The following is a 12,966-nucleotide window of genomic DNA, read 5'->3' on the forward strand; positions in this document are numbered from 1 at the left end:
CTAACCCGCCCATCCCAGGTTAATTTAGGTCTGCCTTTACTCCCCCCCCCCCACACACACACAATGAAGGTTTCCACTGTTTAACTGGCGATGTTGTCTGCCTCTTCTTCACATGCCTAAACTATCTCAATCTCCCTTCCTTAATCTACTACGATATACTAGCTACTTCTAAACTTTCCCTAAAAACCTTATTTCTTATCATATCTAGCCTTGTATGCCCACATATACATCTTAGTATCCACATCTCTGCTACCTCCATCTTGCACAAATATGTCTTCTTGATGGCCCAATAGTCTATCCCATACAACATAGCATGTCTAACTACAATCCTATAAAATTTTCCCTTTAGTTTAGTTGGGAACCGCTTGTAGCACAACACCCAGTGGCTACTCTTCGCCTACACCAGCCAACGTGAATGTGATGGGTTATGCCACTAACGTACTTCACTAATTGAGCATTAATATTGAAAGTGTAATGACTATTTCAAAAGCTCATTATTTATTGTTGCGGTCCTATTAATCGTTTTGTTCAAAAATTACTAGAGAAATTTAGTGATCAAATTTAGTTGTGAGGTTGTGTGCTTTTCATGACACTACAAAGTGTGTGTGTGTAATAAAGCGATGAACAACTCAGGATATTACAAGGAAAGCCCTTGATCGTTGAGTATCTCTGGCATAAAACCTTGGGCGCCAACTAAATGTCGTGTTGCCGCAGTTCTTGTTATTAATAAAATAAAGAGTACAATGTAAGCTGTGACATATCGATAGCTAAGTGTTACAGTGGTTGCGAGAGAGTGGTGTGTGTTTCTAGTCGAACTACTAGCTCTTTAAATATAAGAAAAAACCTAACTAGCTCTCTTAGAATCCCAGATGTTACTTGGGCTTCACTTGTGACTGTTGTAGACTTGATCAACTCTTTCCCCACGTGCACTTCAACTATAAATGCGACTCTTTAGGCCACGATTTGGGTGTATGATCATTCCTACAAGTGGGAATCAAAATAAAACAAATAACAATTAGTAGCATTAATATTCAGAGGATGGATACCGAGATCCTTCAGGATTCGAGATTCCCAAAAATGGTTCTAACGATTCTCCAGTTATTTAGTATTAACTTAATCTTCACCGAATACCTATGAAGATACAATAAAATAATTAGTTTAAGTATCAAATAATTATTATTTGCGTATGAGGATACCACTCTTCAAGATCCAGGATCCCTAACTAAAACTCGGGATACCAGACCAGAATTTCAACCCATAACATTAATCATATATGTTTATCATTATTAATAATATTAGCCTGGACTGAATTTACTTGAGTTTTTTTAGTTAATTACAAACGAGTCATGTACGATTACTAGAAGAGCCACGTCTAGGTTTATTGATGCAAATTTTATTATGCTAGTTAAGAGTAGAATTATGATTGTTCATTACATTTAACATCTTGACACTACATCATAATATTATGGTTTATTCTCGTATAATTATAATAGTTAGAAGATATTATTTGTTTAGGTTTCCTTTGGAATTATTTTCGTTGTAATCCTATAATTAGTTGATCAATAAAACATAACACCTGGTAGGGTTTTTCATTATTCTACATGTTAAACTCGATTAGGTTGTGATTTGTAAAATACAATCTACCTTTGACAATTTCCGGTAGATAAAAAGATGAAATAAAAACAAACTTTTTATTTAATTTCACACCATAAAAACATATATCCCACATGAAAGATAAACATTATTCAGCAAAGATTGCTTAAGATATACAAATAAAAACATATATAATGTAAGATGTATATGGCCTAGCCTCCCATCATCGACATTGTTTTGCTAAGTTCAAACATTTTGTGCCTAGACACGATGAAATCCGTAGCTTGCGCATCTATATCCTCCTCCTTTTGCATAATCCCGTACTTGTGCTTATGATCGTGGTAGTTTGCGAGTCTAGTGTTTGTTTGAGGTTGGTTGGAGTATCTCTCAAACCCATTACCATTAAAGTAGATGTCTGAATAAGGAGGCGTGTCATGTAACTTATGTGGCATTTCCTTCAATATTTTCTTTGACGAGTCATGATGCTGGTGATGGTGATGGTAATGATGGTAATTGTTGTGGTAGTGATGGGTGGTTGATTCGTAGGTATTCGACATATTGATGTTGTTTAGTAGTAAATGGTTTCTTGATGGATTGGATGAAGTTATATTGAACTCATACCACCTATTTATATACGAGTTTGTGAAGGTTTATGTACATGAATGGTGAAAAGGAGTCACGGAATCTGATTCTCATATCCTTTTGCTTATTTATGTGTTCTATCAATTTGATATAATATAAAAGTCTTGTATTTTACTAATATACTAGGAAGATTCCTTATTAGCCGTTTTTGAAGCTATAATATGATTGATGTTTTCGGCTGCCAACCTTTGAATTATTATAAGTTGTGGCTTTGATTTGTTTGGGCACGTCAAGCCTCCAATATTTGAAACACGTTTGGAAACAACATTTAGTTTGGCGGGAATCTATTAACTTTTATGGTGTCTGAATCTCTTTAGATCTTGTATAAACTATGTTTAATTTATTAGTAATTGCCTGTCTATATGTTTTGTTTGTTGTTCAAGCATTTGAGTTTTAATATAAATCTCTTAAGATTTCTTGAGAGATATAACATTTTATTATCTGAATATGTTTAAACCATATTATTTTGACATTTACATGTAACTCTTAGAAATTTATAACATTACAGATAAAAATCATTTCTGGTTGGCGGGTTGAAATTGTTGAACCCAAACACAACCATGTAACACATTTATCTAAACATTAAGCCAGTTAGTGGGTTGTAAACAATTAGCAAAAGAGTTGAGAGGTGGACAAATTATCGCTCAGTTGAATTTTAAATGGAATGACTTTTTTAATTTTAGTACAACCAAACACGACCCATTTGTGTAAACAAGTTAGACGTAATAATCCAAAATCTCACTCTTTTCATGTTGTAAGTCGGAAGGAGGAAATCCAAAATCTTTATATTTTTTATTCAAAGTAGACTATTTTTTGGTATCGTAAGCTATAGTTATCGTCGGTACCGTAACGAACTAAATCGACACTGACATCGGTAGCAGGTATTATCGGAACTAGTACCGGTATCCGTTTTTATAGTTTTCGATCAATGTCAACACATGTCGGTATCCTTTTGAGCAAATCACGACTTTTATTTTATTTGTTTTCTTTTCTTTTCGGTTGCTGTACCAAGTACCATTAACACACCGAACTGATACCGACCGAAACTAAATTTCAGCTGCATCACGGCGGGGAATTCAACTATTATATATTTATATATGCTTTATATATTCATAGGAGACCGCTAAAATGAAAACCAGCTCCAGTTGTAAGAACCATGAGAAATTTTTGATCCGGGGCGAGTTGGATCAAAAAAAAATTTTATAAACGTAGATATGTGTATTATAAACACATTTGTAAGAAAAATTAAAAAAAAAATGTCGTGTGTGTAGTTTTGAGCACCACAAGTTTGTGTTTACGGGTACCGTAAATTTTATTACCGTAAATTTTAATAAAATTTACGGTACCCGTAAACACAAACTTGTGGTGCTCAAAACTACACACACGACATTTTTTTTGAATTTTTTTTACAAATGTGTTTCTAATACACGCATCTACGTTTATGAAAAAAATTTTTGGTCCAACTCGCTCCGTACGGTGTAGTTCTCATGGTTTTTACAACTGGAGATGGTTTTCATTTTAGCGGTCCCCTTCATAGGTTCATATATTCATATATAAATTATAAATTATATATGTTTAATAAAGATAAATACCTATGATGTGAAAAAGAATCATCTTGCCAATCATTTGGGTATACTTATGGAGTTTTATTTTGGATGTTAATGAAAACATTCATGTTGAATTGGTAAGTTACATGTTTTGTTTACAGACATATACTTGTTTTGGAATATTATCCCAACATGTTTTTACATATTAATATTTTCCAACAAGTTTCAATAATCATTTATCATGATTCGAACTATTTGACAACATTAACCTTTAAAGTAACTGAACACTTTCACCTTCTATTTACTAGTTAAAGCTTAAACTGTTTGTATGTATTTTAATTTTCGATCCCAAAACTTCACATTTATATAAGTGTTAAGACCATCACCGATACAAGGTGCTAAATGCACCTATAAATATGTTCAGTCAGCTGTCAAATCAGATTTCCACAAATGCATCAAAAACATCAATTTTCTCTGTAACCCTACAAGCATACTTATCAATACTTACACTTCCATATCATCACTATGTTTATTTTAATAATCCAATCTTTTTTCTATAATTAATCTATTTTTATTGCCATGATAATTAAATTAATAGAATATATCTAATAGATTAATTAAGAATTGGTGGGTGGGAAAATATGACTTTAGTTAAGAATTGGAAGCCTATCGTTGAAAGACTTGAGGAAAAGCTCACACTATGGAAGGCTCGAACTTTATCATTCGGTGGAAGGATGACACTAATTGAAGCGGTTCTAGGTAATCTTCCCACTTACTATCTTTCACTTTTTTGTGCTCCAATTCAAGTAGTAAAACAATTGAAAAAATTCGTCGTAAATTCTTGTGGGGCGGATGCATGGATAGAAACAAAGTTAGTTAGGTCCCATGGTTTAAAGTCGTAGCTCCAAAAAACAAAGGTGGGTTAGGTATAGGTAGTATTGCATCAACAAACAAAGCTCTCATGATTAAAGATTAAATGGTGTGTGCGATATAAAAATGAGACATCCTCTATGGGCAAGGGTAGTCACGGCTATACATGGTGGACCAAGAAGTCAATCCTCCATTCCACTAAAAAGTTCTATAGGCGGAGTATGGAAAGCGATTGTTAACATGAGTCGAATTACCGCAAATCAGCCTATAATTGTGCATGAGAGACTGATTCATTTTTGGTGATAAAATTCTTTTTTGGTTAGACTTGTGGGTGGGGAGTAGACCGCTAAGTGAACTATTTCCAAACCTTTATGAACTAGAAAGTGAAAAACGTTGCCGTGTTTCGGAGCAATATAAAACAAATCAAGGAAGTATCGAGTGGTTCTGGGGCAGTAGAAATACTTTGTCAAGTGATGTACTGATGAATGAATGGGCCGAGTGTTTGGCAGCCGTAAACAAAGTAACAATTCGATCAAGATCAGATGTTTGGCTATGGAAGCAGGGTGAAAAGAATGTGGTATTTCAGGTCAGTTTGGTAAGGGTGGAACTAGATGAAATCAGCTTAATCAACGAAACAAAGGTACTCAATTGGCTGCACTGGATTCCTAAAAAGGTTAATTGTTTCCTTTGGAGAGTTGTTTTGGATCGTATTGCGACAAAAGAAGCACTCCAGATTCACGTATTCACCTTACCTCCACGAACTGCGTTCTTTGCAACTGGGAGTTGGAATCGATCAATCATCTACTTATTACATGCGATTTGGCTTAACAGATTTGGTTAGTGGTTTTTCAATGGATGAAGATTCTCTTACCGCGGTATATTCTGAGTGTGGTGCAATTGCTGGAATTCATCGACTCTTATAAAGGCGTAATGAAATTCAAAAGGTCAGTGTACACAGTGGTGGCGGCAACTTGTTGGATCATTTGGCTGACGAGGAATGAAGTCATATTCAAAAACAAATCTCCTGTATTTGCAAAATTGATTGGAGATATTAAAGCAACTTCGTACACTTGGGCTAGTAATCGGTCAAGGCTCTCGGATATATCATGGGATAAATGGAGAAGTTTTAGTCTTGTAGAGTAATCGTATTGTATTTTCGTACTTTTATTTTCTCTTGTTTGTACTATGCTTGAGCATCTTGCTTAAGGTTTTTATAATATACCGCCCTTTTTCAAAAAAAAATGTATTCATGCCCTCTTTTGTGGTCTTGGTAATTAAGTACATTTTTGTAGCCACTTTTAAAATTCTAAGACGACTTCACTTTTCTATTGACAACTAGTTGAGCTTATGTAACGTACATGACTATAAGTCATCTTCACTGTTTACCTACAACTTAATGATATCATGTATTATATGATATAATGTTATGCATTATATATTCATAACTAGGTGATTTCCTCTACGCATTGCAACGGAAAACTTATATAAAAAATATTTAAAGAAATATTATATTTAATTATAAAAAATGTGTTCCAGGTAACCAAAAACGTGTTGCAACAGAAAACTTATGAAATATTAAATTTCATTATAAAAAATGAGCTCCGGGTAACCAAAAGATAAAGTTGTAGCAGCATATCGACCCGTGCTAGGCAATAAGGGCTTCTATTAACGTAAATAAAAAAACATTAGAAATAGTTATTATAACAAAACAATAATGATAGTAATAATAATAAAGCCAAAAGAAACAAACAAAAAAGATCAGAATGATATAAAATCAATAATAATAGAAACAAATGGGTAACGAGTCACAATTACTTGAAGAGTGGCGAGCCACATTTGGATTTCTTAAGTAAATGCAGTTATCTATATATAATCTAAAATTTAGTTACATGTTCTATTTTAAAATCAACATTTATGATGTTTTAAATGCAATACTTAAAATAATATTAATTAAAATAATCTATAATCAATAATCTATACTATTATAAAAAGGAAAAGTGATGGACATGGATGTAATTTCATCACATGTACAAACTTTAAAGCATTATATACAAGATACATCAAGCCATTTGAGAGGGGGTGGAATCAAAGTTTTAAGACACTTCAGGGTTAGTATAGGGATTTCACCAATGCAAATTCATTAAAGCCTGTAAATTGAAGACGTCCCCTTCGTTTCCACTCCCATCCCCATTATATATCGATCTAGGGTTTCCTACCTTAATCAATCATCCTCTCAGTTGCGTTTGAATCCAAATCAGAGACCTACAATCGGCCCATGATTCCTCTTCGTGATTTTTTTGGCTGAATCACGTAATTCGCTTTCTACAAATGGTTGCTGAGTTCCTGGATCTGTTATTATACGGTTAATCGATTGGTTTTGAATTACATTTACAGGTTGCTGAGTTTTTGGATTTGTTTATCAGTGTTGTTGGGTGGATCTGTATCGATTGTGTCGTTGCTCGATGGGTCACGTGTGTGGTGGTTGTTCACTTGATCAAAGCTCAGTCGTCGGTCCGTTTTCCTAAACCCTAATTTTTCAATTTTATGTTCTAATCTAAGTGACCCCATATCCTATGTAAATCAAAATTTGTATCTAAGTTCTCTAATTGGTGTTTTAATGTTTGAATTCAGTAATCACGTCTGGTGCTCCGATGACTGGCGACCACGCTTTTAATCAGGTTGGTGATATGACGGTAGATAAACTTTTTATGTGATATAACTATGATTTATTATTTCAATTTCTAACCCTAAACTGATCCATGATATCGCTACTCTCCTTGAACATCCGATTAAGAAACCGGTGATACAGGAATTCCAACGACCCTTGATTTTTGTTCCGACTGCTATTGCGTTTGACCGGATAACACTGATTTACCACTCCCTTTTCATGGTCGTTACACCTTTATGCACTTTATTTGATTTTGTTCTTTGGTTTTTCGTTTCATATCTGTTTGTGATAGGCTGAAGGTTCAGATTGTTAGCGATAATTCCCAGGTGATATCCATATATGATTTCCGTTTTCAGTTTTTTAGATAACTTGCAAATATCGTTGTTCTTTGGTTTTTCGTTTCATATCTGTTTGTGATAGGCTGAAGGTTCAGATTGTTAGCGATACTTCCCAGGTGATATCCATATATGATTTCCGTTTTCAGTTTTTTAGATAACTAGCAAATATCGTCAATTAGTGTTTGGTATAAATAAAAAAACTATTTTACCAAAAAAAAAAAAACTTCAGTGTGTATTTCACTTTTGTATATTGTCTATGCAAATTGTTGCCATCTCCCCTTGCTTTAAATATAAAGTTCGAAACAAGTCGATAACTCTCTTAAGTTATACGAGTCTAAACTTGAACCTAAACAAGCTTAAGAGAAGAAAGTCAGTGAGATTTGGTTTGGGCCAGTCTTTAAATCTTAGGTGTTAGTATCAGCTTGATTTTCATAAAAATGTAATAAATATATTTTGAACACCACCAGAAAAATATTTTGATATGAAGAAGCTCTTGAGTCTTGAACGACAGGAAATGCTAAAACATAGCATGTTGCCAGTATGTTGCTTATTAAATGGTTAAAACTGGCATATTTGGTTATAAATGGTAAAGTATGTCACATTAATTAGTTAACAAAAAGTATGTTATATATCCGTAAAAAGTGCACAGTACATTGCATTTTCTTGTGATTTGCTTTTAATATTTTGCTCAAAATCGTGTCGGTCTTTTTCAGCGAGTTTTGGATGGAAAGTACGATGATCTACCCGAACAATTGTTTTACATGGTTGGTGGAATCGATGAGGTTATTGCTAAGGCCGAGAAGATTGCGATGTGTGTGTGAAGAAAGAACTAAGGGAACTGTATAAATTTAGTTGACTTTTTTTTGTGGATGGCGGATCCGTTGACTGCATTGATGTACGCAGTTCAAGTAATGAACTTTATGAAGACGCTCATCACGAAAACTCTTCGTGAACGAGAGGATGCTGTTATAGAATCGTCTCGTGGCCCACCACAAGAACCACCGTTAGATAAAAACGGTGATCAAGGGCCGAGATTGAGCCCACACGTGCAACAAAACCATGATGAAAATGAAGTGAAGAAGGCGGGAAGAAGTTTGTTAGTCTTCTGGTAATCTCATCACCGTATTTAAGCTTTTGCTTATTTAAAATTTAAAATTAGACTAAGTTGTACAAGTGTACAACAAATATTATTTCATCATCAATAGAAAAAAGTCATGTTTTCAGTATCACACATAATTTTCAATACATGTGGTAGTTTTGGCCGTTTATTTAAGGAGTTTACAGCGGCGCGTGCATCCTCTCAAGCCAAAGCCGCTCGCTCTCCTTTTCGTATCGATAGCCAGAACTCTCTCTCTATCGCATCTTTAGGTAACCACCGTTTGATTTTTTTTACCCATGTTGAGTGTATATTCGGAAGCAATTCCGTATTTTGATGGTGTTTGTGATTTCAATACAGATGATTACAACTTATATTTGATCTGAATCTGTAGATATTTAATCGAAATTTGTATCTAAATTCGCTAATCGGCGTTCTGATGTTTGAAATCAGTATTTGCGTTTGGTGCTCCGGTGACTGGCGACCACACTTTTAATCAGGTCGGTTTTCTGTGACATAGCTATTATTTATTATTTCAATTTCTAACCCTAAACTGATCCTTGATATCCCTACTCTTCCTTGAACATCCGGTCATAAAACCGGTGATACAGGTATTCCGACGGCCCTTGATTTTTGTTCCGGCTACTGTTACGTTTGACCGGATAACACTAATTTACCACTCCCACTTCATGGTCGTTACCCCTTTATGCACTTTATTCTATTTTGTTCTTTGGTTTTTCGTTTCATATCTGTTTGTTGATTTACTATTACTTCGCAACTTTGTTTGTCAGGCGAGACTTTGGATGACAAGAGCTGCAAGAGTTCGATCTTCAGTTCGGAGAGTTAGCAGTAAACGCCCAAGTCATCTCACTCTCTCTCTCTATATATGTGTGTGTGTTTATGTGGGTTTGGTTTTGGTTTCTTATCTTTTTTTTTTGTGAGCATAGCGCGTAAAGGGTGTTTGGATTTATGGTTTGAAAGGGATAAAGTGATATGGATAATTAACAAGATAGTGTTTTTGATGTGTTTCTGGTGTTTGAGGTTGTAACAATCAGATTTTTGAGGGTTTATCAAAAAAATATTAATATTATTTAAGAAGTTAATTGATAATATGACCAAAAAATCACACCTTTCACGTAGAAAGATAATTTGTAAATTCTGACTGATTAGAATTCTCTTATGTTAGATTAAAGAAAGGTTTTACTATGGGAATTTTTTTAGTTTACCCTCAATGATAGTTCTGTTGCAGGGGGTGATGTTGAGAAGTGGATTGATGTGATTCGGATCGGGTTAGAGGGTACAACGGTTAATGATGCGAATAAGTAAGATGTATAATGACTGATTTGATTAATGAGGTTTTTGATTGTTTGGTTTAACGGGTTGATGTTTTGATTGTAGATCGTTTAATGGAGTCTGTTCTAGGCTCGAGGATATGCTGGATAGTTTGTCGACATTGCTTTCGGAAAATTCTGTGTTGAATAAAGACGAGTTGCTTCAGTTGGCATGTGCTGCTATTCAGTTAGTTAATTCGGTAAGATTGGTTTAAAGAATTTATAAACCCTCCCAACGCGTGGGTCGTTATCGTTATCGTTATTCCCATACATATAGATAGGTGGCTAAGAAGTGATTGATTGATTGCGTTTAGGCAGTTACAATTTAGTCTGGTTTTATTTAATTTATTGTTGCATATTGTAATATGATTTAAGGTTTTCATATGGTAGTGAGTTCTCTCAATGATTTTTATGGGTTAGTCATGTATGGAGAGTCATGCGTGCACATATGTTAAGATATTTGATTTGACTAACTCATAGCCGTTGCTTATGTTTACTTGCTTAAACCTGTTGTAGACAAGAAACTACTAAGGGGAAGGGCGACTACATGGGCATGCATTAGCGGCAGAAGACTTCGTGAATTATTGAATAAAACCGGAAACTTTATGAACTCCTTTAAGTTTTTTTTCTGTAATGTATGTTTTTAGACTTGGCATACATGTTTGTTCTTAAACACATTCCGCAAACAAAGTTTCCTGTGCTATGCACGCCTTAAATTTTGTGTGGCCGGCTTATGGTACAAGCTCTTATGACGTTTTGTATGGCTTCTCTTACATTGTCTTTTGGCTAATTACTTTTTATCCATGCATAAACATTTTTCCCGAACGCACCACAAAATGAAGGACACTAACTGTTGGTCATGCCGTGCATCGCACGGGCCTACCCACTAGTTATTATATAAGTTAAGAGTAGAATTATTATTGCACATTAATTACCATTTAACATTTTTACATTACATTGTTAAACTCAATTAGGTTTGTGTGATGCCACTTGGGTTATAGCCCAGTGTTAAAAGGCAAAGCTTCTTTGGAGAAGACAGGGTAAGGTATTATTTAGGTGAAATTTAGCTGTTCAAAGAAAAAAATTAGGTTCGTGTGATTTGTAAAATCTAATCCACCTTCAACAAACTAAATTAGACTATATAAAAAGATGCGACAATAACAATTTTTTATTTAATTTCACACCACAAAAACATATATCCAATTAAATGAAAGATACAAACTTATTCAACAAATATTTCCCAAAATATACAAGTAATAAACATAGATAAAGTAAAATATGTAAGGCCTAGTCTCCCATCATAGACATTGTTTTGCTTAGTTCAAACTTTCTATGTCTAGACTCAATGAATTCCGCAGCTTGCGCATCTATATCCTCTTCCTTTTGCATAAACTCGTACGTGTGCTTACGACCATGGTAATTTGCGACTCTAGTGTTCGTTTGAGGCCGGTTTGAGTATCTCTCGAACCAATTTCCATTGAAAAAGATGTCAGAATAAGGAGGTGTGTCGCGTAACTTGTGTGGCATTTCCTTCAATATCTTCTTTGATGAGTCATGATGGTGGTGAGGATGGTGTTTGTTGTGAGTATTCAACATATCGATGGTGTTCCTTTGTAAATAGTTGGTTGATGAATTAAATGAAGTTATGTTAAACTCATGATACGTATTTATATACGTAATACGAGTTTGTGAAGGTTTATGTTGATGAATGATGAAAAAGAGTCATTGAATCTGATTCTAATATTCTTTTAGTATTTATCAATTGATATATATTATAACTCTTGTATTTGATATTCTAGATTAATATGATTGAAGGTTTCGGCTGCCAACCTTTTAATTATTTTAAGGGTTGTGGCTTTGGTTTGTTTGGCCAGCCTACATAATTGAAAGTTAAAACACGTTTTTGAAGCAACATATTAGTTTGGCGGGAATCTACTTTTTTTTTTTTTTTTTTCTGAACAGCTAATTTCTTTAATTCCCTGTCGTTTGGCGGGATTCTACTAACCTTATAAATTTTTGTCTTTGCATGTCAATTTTGTTTTAGGTTTTTTGATATAATTAATGTAAGTTTAAATTATATTATATCAATATTACATGAATATAATGTTTTGAGATTTGTAATAATTAGTGATAGAAAGTTCATTAGGTTGGCGGGTTGAAATTATTGAATTCGAATATGACTATATATTTATTTGTGTCAAAAAACGTACATCAATCATAACCCGAACACACTTAAAAATATATAAAATGTATATAACCCATATAACTAATTTATTTAAACGGATTAATCCGCTTTAATGACTGTGATCACACAATCAAGAAACATCACCAACCTAGATTAAAAATCAAATTCCAACTAGTAGTGGCGGGTCTAAGAATCCCTTATAGAGACAACGTTTCAAAAAAGGGGTAACGAGATCGAAAAACGTCAAATTATTCCAAAAATTTACATTACCGTCAGAGCCTCTGTCAAGGGGTAACGGAGGTTACCCCTTGTTACAAGGTAGGTCCGCCCCTGCCAACTAAGATAGAATCCTGTGTACTACATGGGGGTGTATACAGGGCTGTAAACGAACCGAACGTTCAGCGAACAGTTCGTGTACCGTTCGGCGGGAAGTTCGTTTATGTTCGTTTGTTTAATAAACAAACGAACATGAACAAAAAATTTCGTTTGATTAGTTAAATGAACGAACATGAACAGGGGTCTCGTTCGTTCAACTGTGTTCGTGAACGTTCGGTAAGGTGTTCGTGAACGTGTCCGTGAACATTCGTTCATTTGCGTTCGTTTATGTTCGTATGTTTGTGTTTTAATTAAAGACTTTTGTACTTTCATATATTTTATCTATACTTTTTATATTATTAAACTTTTATTTATTTTATT

The 12,966-nt window shown here is 34.2% G+C and overlaps 1 long non-coding RNA gene across 1 annotated transcript; it reads left to right on the forward strand.

Moving 5' to 3' along the window:
* Positions 1-7,289: 7,289 nt before the first annotated feature.
* Positions 7,290-9,552, forward strand: LOC118481140. The gene is made up of 3 exons (XR_004864556.1): positions 7,290-8,766; positions 9,208-9,254; positions 9,366-9,552. It is a non-coding gene; the product is annotated as an uncharacterized LOC118481140 (long non-coding RNA).
* The last annotated feature ends 3,414 nt before the right edge of the window (positions 9,553-12,966 follow it).

Source organism: Helianthus annuus, chromosome 8 (assembly GCF_002127325.2).
Source record: "Helianthus annuus cultivar XRQ/B chromosome 8, HanXRQr2.0-SUNRISE, whole genome shotgun sequence".
NCBI lineage: Eukaryota > Viridiplantae > Streptophyta > Magnoliopsida > Asterales > Asteraceae > Helianthus > Helianthus annuus.